Source organism: Saccopteryx leptura, chromosome 1 (genome assembly GCF_036850995.1).
Source record: "Saccopteryx leptura isolate mSacLep1 chromosome 1, mSacLep1_pri_phased_curated, whole genome shotgun sequence".
In the NCBI taxonomy this organism is placed as follows: Eukaryota; Metazoa; Chordata; class Mammalia; order Chiroptera; family Emballonuridae; genus Saccopteryx; species Saccopteryx leptura.
In genome coordinates, this window is record NC_089503.1 from 190814551 (window position 1) to 190826707 (window position 12157).

At 47.1% G+C, this 12157-nt stretch overlaps 1 protein-coding gene across 2 annotated transcripts in view; it reads left to right on the top strand.

Moving 5' to 3' along the window:
• Window positions 1-239: 239 nt before the first annotated feature.
• The window catches only part of GREM2 (gremlin 2, DAN family BMP antagonist), a 157042-nt gene continuing 145124 nt past the window's right edge, over window positions 240-12157 (top strand). For both annotated transcript variants that reach the window (XM_066383560.1, XM_066383555.1), the window contains exon 1: window positions 240-424. The gene's annotated coding sequence lies outside the window, so the exon portion shown is untranslated. The remainder of the gene's footprint in view (window positions 425-12157) is intronic.

Here is a 12157-nt window from a genome sequence, read left to right on the forward strand (position 1 = left end):
TGCAAAAAAAAAATGTTACAGCTGACCACAAGGTTGTAAATCCACAGACTGGAAGGAAGAAAAGAGAAACATTGCAAGCGACTGAAGTGTGTGTGGCTGCGATGCTTGTGGGTTAGATGAGAAACAAGCGCTGAGCGAAACGGAAAGGGGGGTGGGGTGGCTGGTGTGATTTGTTTGGTGTTCAGAGCCAATAGAAATCCCAGACTGTGATAATATCCCTGTGCAGCGCCGGGAGAGGAGTCAGAGCTGAGTCTGCGGCTCCTTCCCCTCTGCAGGCGCTGCCGCCGACCGCCTGGGGCTGCACACTCCCGTGGCGCGTCTGAGCTTCTGCTGGGGTCCGGCTGGCTGCCGGTGACTATAGAACCCAGAGAAAGAGGGACAGGGAGAGAAGAAGGGACCCGAGGCTTCCATCACGTCTTTGCAGGTATGAGCTTGCCACGACCATTCTGACACAGGCACAGTTGCTGATCTTTCCCTTCCCAAGACACATACAAGTAATTGACATTGTTCCATTGCTGGTCAGAATAGAAAGTGCTGAGTGAACGTGTCGCCGGAGTCACCCTAGATATTAAAGCTGTTTGTGTGCGTTTGGGGGCAACAAGGTTTTTCATCTATTGAATTATCTGTGGGTGGAAGGCAAGGACCTTCAAACTTGACTGTGAGCTTTTTTTTTTTTTTTTAAACTTCAATACCTGCACGTCGTCATGCTAACCATGTAGGCATCCTGGTGACCTCCTTTATAGTTATGACCTAGAGCAGAGCAAGTCAAACACCTTGTGATTGCTGGAAAGCAGCTTTGAACATTTCTCACCTACATACCAGGTGAATACCTTCCTCATAGGAACGGAAACCACACTAGACTTTAGCATGGTTTTGATCTTTAAAGCATATGGCCAAGGGGGACTAGGCTCCTGAGTGAAATATCACTGTACTATGGTTGAAGGAGAAGAGGATAAAAGGGAGAGAGTTTTTGAGAATGTAATTGTCAGGGACTCCTATGCACCTGGTTTATTTGTACATTGCCTCATGAGTTGCACATGCAGTTGTAGTTCTGCTTCCAGAGGCAGGATGAGTGCCTGGACCTCCCGTATTAACTGCATTGAAAAGTTCTGGATCAGAGCCCTGTCATAAACATACCTGTAAGATAATGTTAATTTTTGGTTTCATTTTTATTTGATCTTAAAATTGGTAGACTTCTGGCCGTTTCTTTCTTTTCCTTTTATTTTGAGACTTAAGTTTTATTTATCTTTTTAATTAAGTTCCTGAGATTTCTCCATGTTTGATTTTGAATTTGGAAGATGGTTATATAACATTTTCTCCTTTGGATTACTTGTGATTCAATTAACATTGCTTAATGAGTTCAGTCTTTCCCTTGGAAAAGCCATAGGGGACTGAATGATGGCTCAGTTAATAGACTAGTCTTGCTTTGGGCAATCCACTAGTACTGGTGAATAACAGCTCTGAATTTCTACAAAGAGAGCTGTTTCTGTCATGAAGAATATACACAGATTGAGATTCTAGTCTAGTTCAACAAAACTAGAGCACTGTAGCAGGTGCAGGAGCAATAGCATATGTGATTTTAGATTTAAAGAGCAATTGTACCGAAACCATTCACTGATAATACACAACCAATCCCACATCCAGTCATGCCTGCTTTACAGGGCAGTGTTTATCCCAAGCCATGTGCCTCACTAAGAAAGATAAGAAAGTTATAAGAAACATATTTGTTTTACATATCACAGTGGAGAATTTACATTGCCCTGTTTTTAATCAGATGAACATGTTCTTTTGTCATTAAGGGAAATTTGTGCTTAGCTATACCATGCACACTGAAAACTGTGTATATTTTTGCCCGTTCCCAGATTTGAATGATTTAACACATCAAAGAATAGATATGGCAAGGAAATATATTTACAGAGAGCATTTTGAATTTATAGATGAATAGTTTTTTCTTTTTACATCACAAGAATTTGACTGTAAAGACTTTAATCTATTCAAATAAACACACATTAATTGACCCAACTAAATTCTATTTGTAGTGAAAAAGATAGCTTTGTGTCATTGTGAACATTTGTCAGTTTTCTGAAGTAAATTGAGACCCATTTCCCTCTTACTGTTCAAACTTTAAAGCAGTGTTGGGCATGCTGGTAGCGACTGAGTAAATGAACTAAGACTGAGTATGTAGATGTTGTATGCACTGAGAGATATGTATTTTAAAGATAAATATAAACAATGTTTTAATTACTCATTCTATGCTTTCATTCTTCAATGATAGGAAATCAGAAGTTCCTTCCCCGTGGATCCTAGTACAGCCAGCCAGAGCATTAGACACCCTAAAGTTATAAGTTTGGTAAAGTTTGAACAAGGAATATTCCTTTAAATCTCTTTAAAGTAAGCACCTCTTTCTTAGTCCTCTTCTTCTAAAGCAAAGGAATGGAATTAGGCTCTGAGCCTGGGCACTGGGTTCTTATTGATATGGAAAGGACTGGTGAGCCTGGGTCAAGGACAAGCATTGAGAGACCACAGAGGCACAGGGTCATGGAGATTAAACCAGCCTCATTTGTTCTTAGGTGTGGTTACAGCCAGCACACCAGGTGGCAGGCATTTTCTCAGTGTCAGGGAAAAGTAACAAATTATTTCACCTGGGGAAATGTGCCAAGTATTGGGCTTGAGATAAGTCACACAAAGAAACAATAAATGAGATATATTGTTTTGAAGGAGAAAGTATGCAATTATCAGTTAGGCCTCTGTGCCATCTACCTGTTTGCTTAGCTATTTTTGTTTCTACCAGCATGTTGTTTCTTTTTTTCTATAAATTAGACATGTAGAATAATTTATTATTCTACATGTAGAACATGTAGAATTAATTTTGATCACATGTCAGACTAAAATATGGTCCTCGAACCATGAATCTAAATGCAGATGCATCCTCTTGCCACCACTTCTAGTGGGAAGACTCTCTGAATGGCCAGCTCAGCTATAGTGCCCGCCTGGGTGGAGCACACTGCTTTGCAGAGCACAGGCCCAGAGCAAGCGCAAGTAAGAGAATATTGACAGGGGAAATGACAAGGGTATGGAGTGAGATGGCATAAAGATCGGTAGCCTTAAACAGAAATCCAGGAGCCAAAGAAATAAGAGTTGATTTCTTCAAATAAGTTCCATGTATAACCTTTCAGTGAGATTTTTTAATATATTAAACAAACTGTCATACATATGCATGTATCATGAAGGTGTTGTTGAAAAGAAATTCACTGGATGTGTTGTTAACACTCCTGTAACATACAGCCAGAAGAGGGCAGTATGCAGACTCTGAAAAGTGATGCCTCCTCTTGACTAGAGGGAGGCCTCAATCTCCCTAAAATTATGCACTTTCCTTCGGAAGTAGAGTCCAGGGTTTATGTAAGGCATACACCATTCAGAAAAGTTTGCTTTTTTTTACCTCCAGATGTAGTACTTACTGCCTGGCAAAATAAGCAAGTCCGTGTATTTAACAGAGAACTCAATTTCCCATTCTCTCAATTAACTTTGCTTTTTAAAGCTACTCAAGCAATCTTTATCTTGACTCTGTCAGGAATTGGGTGGGGAAAAGAAGGAAGCAGAATTCAGAGAAAAGAAGAAAAGAAAAAATGGTATTTCTTGAGTTGGTTCTCCAGGGAAAATGCTCATGAGCTGTTTTATTAGTAGATCTAGTCTTCATTGTCAGCATGTCTCAAATGTAGGTTCAGAACTTAACACATGTGTGAAAAAATAAGAATTGTTCATTGTAAAGCCAGTTGCCGCAGTCACCATCACAGCTGCCTGGCCCATGCAGGTTCGCATCTGATTTGGACAGACGGTAATGAAACAAAGGAGCCAATAACTGGTTGGCCATTACCTTTTTTTTTTTTTTTCTTTTTGTATTTTTCTGAAGTTGGAAACGGGGAGGCAGTCAGACAGACTCCCGCATGTGCCCGACTGGGATCCACCTGGCACGCCCACCAGAGGCGATGCTCTACTCATCTGGGGCGTCGCTCTGTTGCAACCAGAGCCATTCAGGCACCTGAGGCAGAGGCTACAGAGCCATCCTCAGCGCCCGGGCCATCTTTGCTCCAATGGAGCCTTGGCTGCGGGAGGGGAAGAGAGAGACAGAGAGGAAGGAGAGGGGGAGGGATGGAGAAGCAGATGGGCGCTTCTCCTGTGTGCCCTGCCCGGGAATCGAACCCGGGACTCCTGCACGCCAGGCTGACACTCTACCACTGAGCCAACCGGCCAGGGCGCCATTACCTTTAATCCTAGCTTGCACCCGGCGGGCAAGTAAAAACACACACTGGGCTCCAAAACCCACTCAATCAGTGCTCACAAAGCTAGTGACTTATCAGAGTTTCCTAGAATCAAAGGTTTCTAGCTCACTAGCCTTATTCACCTCTGTTCCCCATCTCCTTCTCTTTGCACAAACTCTGCACAAACTGGCTTCTCCTTTAGCACTCCACCATCTTGGCTGCTTCTTCTGGCCTCCTCCACGTGGCCTTTCTCTGCTCTCCTCTCTAATGCTAATAATCTCAGGAACCGAGAGAGAGCAAGCTCCCGGTCTGCCCCACTTGATAGTGTAGAAACCAAAACCTTTAATCCAATATACAAACAAGGAAGTTTCTGATACAAAGTCACTTATCTGAGGCATAATGGGATTCCTCATGAGAGTGCACCACCCCACATCAAAAAGGGTGGGAAAGGGTTAGTCCCAAAACCAAGCCCCAGGCTACAAGGATCCTGCCTGCCCACAGCCTGCCCCCAACACATATTAATATAATCATGCCCATCCCAAGCAAGAAGGTCAACCAATACCATCACCTGGGCAATGGGCTTCCACCTGGGCAGCGCCATCTTTAACAAAGTGAGCATAATATATTTTATCTGCCCAACAGTCCACCCTTATGCTCACTTTACTACCCACAATCTACACTACCAGCATCCCTGTGCAAGGAAATTAGGCACATTACACAAATTATAAATACATAACAATTTATACAATTTCAACAATTACAAAGGTACATTTTACCAGTCTCTGAGCCTTTGCCAAAAGCACAAAATGTCTTCAGCCTTCTTTCTAGCCATGGGAAAAGCTTTCCGGGACAGGGGAGTGCTTCCAGCAAAGCCGCTCCCCACCCCCATCAGGGTATTTCACATTGTCCAAAATCTGTAAGTCCATCCAACAAAGGAGCTAGTGCCCATTCCGGTCACAATCCAGGAAATCAGTCCATGCACATGGGGCCTCAGCCACCCCCCTCATCCCTACCGTCCTGGCAGGTCTTACACTGTCCCAAAGAGGAGCACATGGCAATGGCAATCAGCATTTCCATCTCTGCTCCAGAGAGCATGATGGCATTCACCTCTATGTTCCAAAATCGCAGACTTACCAGGGGCATAGGCACTCCTTGCTGCTGGGCTCTCACCTTCTGGAGACTGCAGATTGCAACTCCAGGCCAATTCTCTTCATCCTCCACAGAGGAACTGAGAACATCAGCTCCTGCTGCCGGGCTCGAGCCCCAGGCCACCGCCTTCTGCTCAGCAGGACTTGCAACCCCAGCTTGAGCCTCAGCCCCAGCCTCCTGCCACTGCTGGCTCTCCACAACATCCAGGGCAAGCTGCAATTCACGAACCTGTGATTCCTTCTCCAGCGTCTGCTCCATTTCCAAGTGAATATTGCAAACCTGATCGGCCTCCTCCTCCAGCACTTCCTCTAGCTCCAGGGTCAGCATCTGTTTCTCCCACGTTTGCTCCAGCTCCTTCCATTGCTCAGTTTGCAGGTTCCGGGCAGCCTCTTCCACAGAGCTCTCAGTTTCTTCGTGCATGGCTATAAAAGTCAGCCAGCCTACGGCCCCCAAATGAACAGCCATGGGGAACCATAACAGGAGCCAGTCCTCTACTCCACCGCTCAAAGATGATGGTGGCTCCATTCTCATCTGTATCAAATCCTGCCACAGACTACGCCAAATATAAAGCCAGTGGCCGTGGCCACCATCACAGCCGCCTGGCCCATGAAGGTTCGCATCTGATTCGGACAGATGGTAATGAAACAATGGAGCCAATAACTGGTGGGCCATTACCTTTAATCCTAGCTTGCACCTGGTGGGCAAGTAAAAAAACACACTGGGCTCCAAAACCCACTCAATCAGTGCTCACAAAGCTAGTGACTTATCTGAGTTTTCCTAGAATCAAAGGTTTATACCTCACCAATCTTATTCACCTCTGTTCTCCATCTCCTTCCTTCTCTCTGCACAAACTCTGCACCAACTGGCTTCTCCTTTAGCACTCCACCATCTTGGCTGCTTCTCCTGGCCTCCTCCACGTGGCCTTTCTCTGCTCTCCTCTCTAATGCTAATCTCAGGAACCGAGAGAGAGCAAGCTCCCGGTCTGCCTCACTTGATAGTGTAGAAACCAAAACCTTTAATCCAATATACAAACAAGGAAGTCTCTGATACAAAGTCACTTATCTGAGGCATAATGGGATTCCTCATGAGAGTGCACCACCCCACATCAAAAAGAGTGGGAAAGGGTTAGTCCCAAAACCAAGCCCCAGGTTACAAGGATCCTGCCTTCCCACAGCCCGCCCCCAACACACATTAATATAATCATGTCCATCCCTAGCAAGAAGGGCAACCAATACCATCACCTGGGCGACAGACTTCCACATGGTCAGGGCCATCTTTAACAAAGTGAACATAATATATTTTATCTGCCCAACATACATCTACCTCTTAGAGTTTCAGAGGTGGTTGAATCTAGTCCATGATAAACCTAGTTCAACTGTATGGCCAGGGGCCACCATCATGACCATCCACGTGCAGACCAGCAGACGGTAAAGAAATGGCAGAGTTGGAGAATGGTGAGCCATTCTGTTTATTGGTGTCTCACCAAGATAGGCAAGCCACAAGAAAAGCCAAGGAAAAAGCAGAAAACCTGCTTTTCCCATAGAGGGCAAGGGATCAGGGAGGCCTCTGCAACCGAGAGAGAGAGAGAGAGAGAGAGAGAGAGAGAGAATAAGAGCCCCTGTAGATAATTAAAGCCTTTAAGCCAATATACAAATAAGGAAGTCTCTAATACAAAGCTACTTATCTGAGGCATAAATGGGATTCTTCATAAGAGTGCACCACCTCCCATCATGCAACAGGCAAGGGTGTGGGGAAAAGCTTAGTTTTGAGAAGACTTTAATATTAGAAGGGAGGGAAAGGCTTAGTCTTAAAACTAAGCCTTAGGCTATAATGACTTTGCCAGTTTACAGCCTTTCTCCCACACCAAAGCGAGCAAACATATACATCATATTTACAAACTTATTTGACCAACATTCTACCCCTTTTGCTCGCTTTACAATCTAAACCACAGGTATCTTCTATGATGTGCAAGGAGAGGGATACATTGCATAAACAGAAACAGTACAAACTACAGCAATAGAATTAACAAGTCAAAAGCTATGGGCAAAATGAGAGAGCTGTCAGCAGCACAAAGAGAGGCAAATATTTTCCTGCTGGCAGAATACAGGCCAGAATTTTGTCTGTAGACTGCACAATTGCTGGTACCAGAGGCCGCCCTGAGTGGGCATACTAAACCTTATTGGCCAATACACCAGGATCTGCTCATTCTATGTGTAGTAAAATAAGAGAACTCATTATCGGCCATAAAGAAATCACAAAGCTGCCCTTCATAGTACTGTCCCCCTGAGCACTCAAGGGATAATACACTTCTACCTTAGGTGGCCAGGTGCTGGTTGCCCAAGGAGTTAACTGGAGGTCCACCTCTAGTCCCTTTCCCCATGGTGCCAACAAGGCCACCCATCTCAGATGGGGGTCTGTATGGTCCAGGGCCAAGTACATTGAAGCCGTTGGCCTTTAAGGAGGGCTGTTGGGGCAGGCAAGAACATGTTGCCCTGCGGTTCAAAACCTTGTTTGAGTAAAACGTCCTTGGTGAGTATCTGCAACTGAATGGGGGCAGGTGCCCAATGCAGGAGGTATTCCACTGGAGCTGGGCTCCCCCGTCAAGGTCTCTCATTCAAAATCCGGAGTACTGTCCATAAGCGGCTTGTTCATCCAGTAAGGGAGCTGGTCCTTCCCTCCTGTCACATTCCCTGATTTAAAAGTCCATTATACCATTCAGTGATACCAGCAGCCTGGGGATGGTAGGGACATGGTACTTCCAGTCCACCCCCAGCTCTTGAGCCCATTGCCTCACCATTGAACCAGTGAAGTGGGTACTATTGTCACTTTCAAGGGCCAGCGGTCACCCATATGTAGCACTCAGGCGGTCCAGAGCCTGTATGACTGCCCTCTGGTCAGGGTTATGGGCGGAGTAAGCAGCAAGCGGACCAGTGGCAGTATCTACACAAGTGACTACATACTGGTACCCTTCTGACTTTGGTAAGGGTCCAATGATGTCTATCTGCCATCGTTTCAGTGGAACATGACCCCTCTGGATCTGTCCAGGTGACACCAGTGGTCTCCGAGGGTGCTCCTTGGAACATTCTGCACATTGCTCACAGGCTGAAAGTACCTCTGCATAGGACACAGGCAAGTTCCATGCCTTAGCCATAGCCCACATAGTTTTCTGTCCCGCATGGAGCAGACCCTGGTGTAACCACTGCGTCACATCACCTGCAGGTGCAGTCTCCAACTATTCGTACCCTTGCCAAGGTATCTGCCTCATCATTCCCAGGATGGGCTAGAGGGGCATGCCCCATGACATGATATACTGTCACCTGCTTCTGGTGTCCTATTTCCCATAAGTTCTGCCACATGGCCTGACCCCATAGTGGATGGTACATTACCATCCACTGGTTAGTGTGCCAAGTAGCAATCCAAAGGGTCAGTCCATGATAGACAGCCCAGCTGTCAGTACAGATCACCAGAGGTAAAGTTTCATTATGGACAACTAGCCAAACAGCTCTTAATTGGCTGTTTTGATCTGTACCCATGTCCATCCAAATAGTCTCAGTGGCCGGATGGAAGGCTATAGCCATCCATTTGACAGGTTGCCCCCTGCTGGAACCATCAGTATACCAGGCATCCTCGAGGATGGGCACCGCCCTTCCTGGTAGGGACTGACTTCAGGTTCTGCCTCCTGAGCCCCAGCTGCACTTGACTCTAAGGTCACATAGACCCAAGACTTCCTGCAGTTCTGCCCTCAACGGGCTGGTGCTAAGAGCACAGCGTTGTTGTAAGTAGTCACCCTACTTGGCCAGGGTGGACATTTGGGCCATACAACTATGTGGTTTGTTCGCCCAGTCTTTCACCCATCCTGTAATAGGGTATGTTGTCTTGACTGTAACTGGTGTTTTAGTTGTAATACTCTCAGTGGCCAGGAGGTCAGCATACACAGCTGCCAACTTTCTCCACTAATGAGTAATTGTTGGGCAGATAAAATGTATTATGCTCACTTTGTTAAAGAGGCCGTTGCCCAGGTGATATTAATGTGTGTTGGAGTGGGCTAAAGGCAGGCAGAATTGTTGTAGCCTGGGGCTTGGTTTTGGGATTAAGCCTTTCCTACCCTTTTTGCTGTAGGGCGGTATAATCCAATCATGCCTCAGAGAAGTGACTTTGTATTAGAGACTACCCTGTTTTGTATATTGGATTAAGAGTTTGGATTGCTACACTATAAAATGGGGACGAAGTGGGAGCTTGGGCTCTTGGTTCCTGAGGTTAGCATGAGAGAGCAGAGAAAGTAGAGCCAGCAGCGGAAGGAGGCCACGTGGAGTAGGCCAGGAGAAGCAGCCAAGATGGCGGAGTACTGAGTGAGATGCCAGTCTGTGTAGAGTTTGTATCTGGGATAAGGAAGGAGATGGGGAACTGAGGAGAATAAGGTTGGTGAGCTAGAAACCTTTGATTCTAGGAAACTCGGATAAGTCAGTGGCTTTGTGAGCACTGAGTGTGACTGGGTTTTGGAGCCCAGTGTGTATTTTTACTTGCCCGCCGGGTGCAAGGTAGGATTAAAGGTTATGGTCCACCAGTTTTTGGCTCCATGGTTTCTTTACCGACTGTCCGAATCCAATGCGAACCTGCATAGGCCAGAAGGCTGCTGTGATAGTGGCCCTGGCTGTGCCTGCTGGCTTTACATTTGGCGTAGTCTGTGGCAGGATTCGATACAGATCGGCAAGGAGCCTTTGAGTGGTGGAGTAGAGGACTGGCTAGTGTTAGGGTTCCCCATGGCTGTCCTTTTGGGGATCGTAGGCTGGCTGACTTTTACAGCCATGCATGAGGAAACTGAGAGCTCTGTGAAAGAGGCTGCCCAGGACCTGCCTACCAAGCAGTGGAAGGAGATGGAGCAAACGCAGGAGAAACCGATGCTGACCCTGGAGCTGGAGGAAATGCTGGAGGAGGAGGCCAACCAGGTGTTCGAGATTCGCCTGGAAATGGAGCAAACGCTGGAGGAGGATTCAGAGGTTCGTGAGTTGCAGCTTGCCCTGGATGTTGTGGAGAGCCAGCAGCGGCAGGAGGCCTGGGCTGAGGCTGAGGCTGAAGCTGAAGCTGAGGCCGGGTCCGGAGCTGCAAGGTCTGCGGAGCAGAAGGCGGCGGCAGCCCGGGGCTTGAGCCTGGCAGCGGGAGCTGGTGTTTTCAGTTCCTCTTTGGAGGATGAGGAGAATCGGACTGGAGTTGTGATCTGCAGTCTCCAGAAGATGGAAGCCCAGCTGGAAGGAGCACCTACTGCGGCCCCGGTAGGTCTGCGATTTTGGGACATAGGGCTGGACATGCTATCCGGAGCAGAGATGGAAATGCTGACTGCCATTGCCATGTGGCCCTCTTTGGGACAGTGTAAGACCTGCCAGGATGGCAGGGATGAGGGGGGTGGCTGACGCCCCATGTACATGGACTGATTTCCTGGACTACGACCGGAGTGGGCATTGGCTCCTTTGTTTGATGGACTTACGGATTATGGATTTTGGACAATGTGAAATACCCTGATGGGGGTGGGGGGTGGCTTTGCTGGAAGCACTCCCCTGCCCCGGGAAGCTTTTCCCATAGGCCGAGGACATTTTGCGCTTTGGGCAAAGTGCTCAGAGACTGGTGAAATGTACCTTTGTAATTGTTGAAACTGTATGATTTTTGCTGTTGTAATCTGTGTAATGTTCTAACTTCCTTGCACAGGAATGCTGGTGATGTCAATTGTGGGTAGTAAAGTGAGCATAGGGGTGGATTGTTGGGCAGATAAAATGTATTATGCTCACTTTGTTAAAGATGCCGTCGCCCAGGTGATATTAATGTGTGTTGGGGTGGGCTAAAGGCAGGCAGAATTGTTGTAGCCTGGGGCTTGGTTTTGGGATTAAGCCTTTCCTACCCTTTTTGCTGTAGGGCGGTATAATCCAATCATGCCTCAGAGAAGTGACTTTGTATTAGAGACTACCCTGTTTTGTATATTGGATTAAGAGTTTGGATTGCTACACTATAAAATGGGGACGAAGTGGGAGCTTGGGCTCTTGGTTCCTGAGGTTAGCATGAGAGAGCAGAGAAAGTAGAGCCAGCAGCGGAAGGAGGCCACGTGGAGTAGGCCAGGAGAAGCAGCCAAGATGGCGGAGTACTGAGTGAGATGCCAGTCTGTGTAGAGTTTGTATCTGGGATAAGGAAGGAGATGGGGAACTGAGGAGAATAAGGTTGGTGAGCTAGAAACCTTTGATTCTAGGAAACTCGGATAAGTCAGTGGCTTTGTGAGCACTGAGTGTGACTGGGTTTTGGAGCCCAGTGTGTATTTTTACTTGCCCGCCGGGTGCAAGGTAGGATTAAAGGTTATGGTCCACCAGTTTTTGGCTCCATGGTTTCTTTACCGACTGTCCGAATCCAATGCGAACCTGCATAGGCCAGAAGGCTGCTGTGATAGTGGCCCTGGCTGTGCCTGCTGGCTTTACATTTGGCGTAGTCTGTGGCAGGATTCGATACAGATCGGCAAGGAGCCTTTGAGTGGTGGAGTAGAGGACTGGCTAGTGTTAGGGTTCCCCATGGCTGTCCTTTTGGGGATCGTAGGCTGGCTGACTTTTACAGCCATGCATGAGGAAACTGAGAGCTCTGTGAAAGAGGCTGCCCAGGACCTGCCTACCAAGCAGTGGAAGGAGATGGAGCAAACGCAGGAGAAACCGATGCTGACCCTGGAGCTGGAGGAAATGCTGGAGGAGGAGGCCAACCAGGTGTTCGAGATTCGCCTG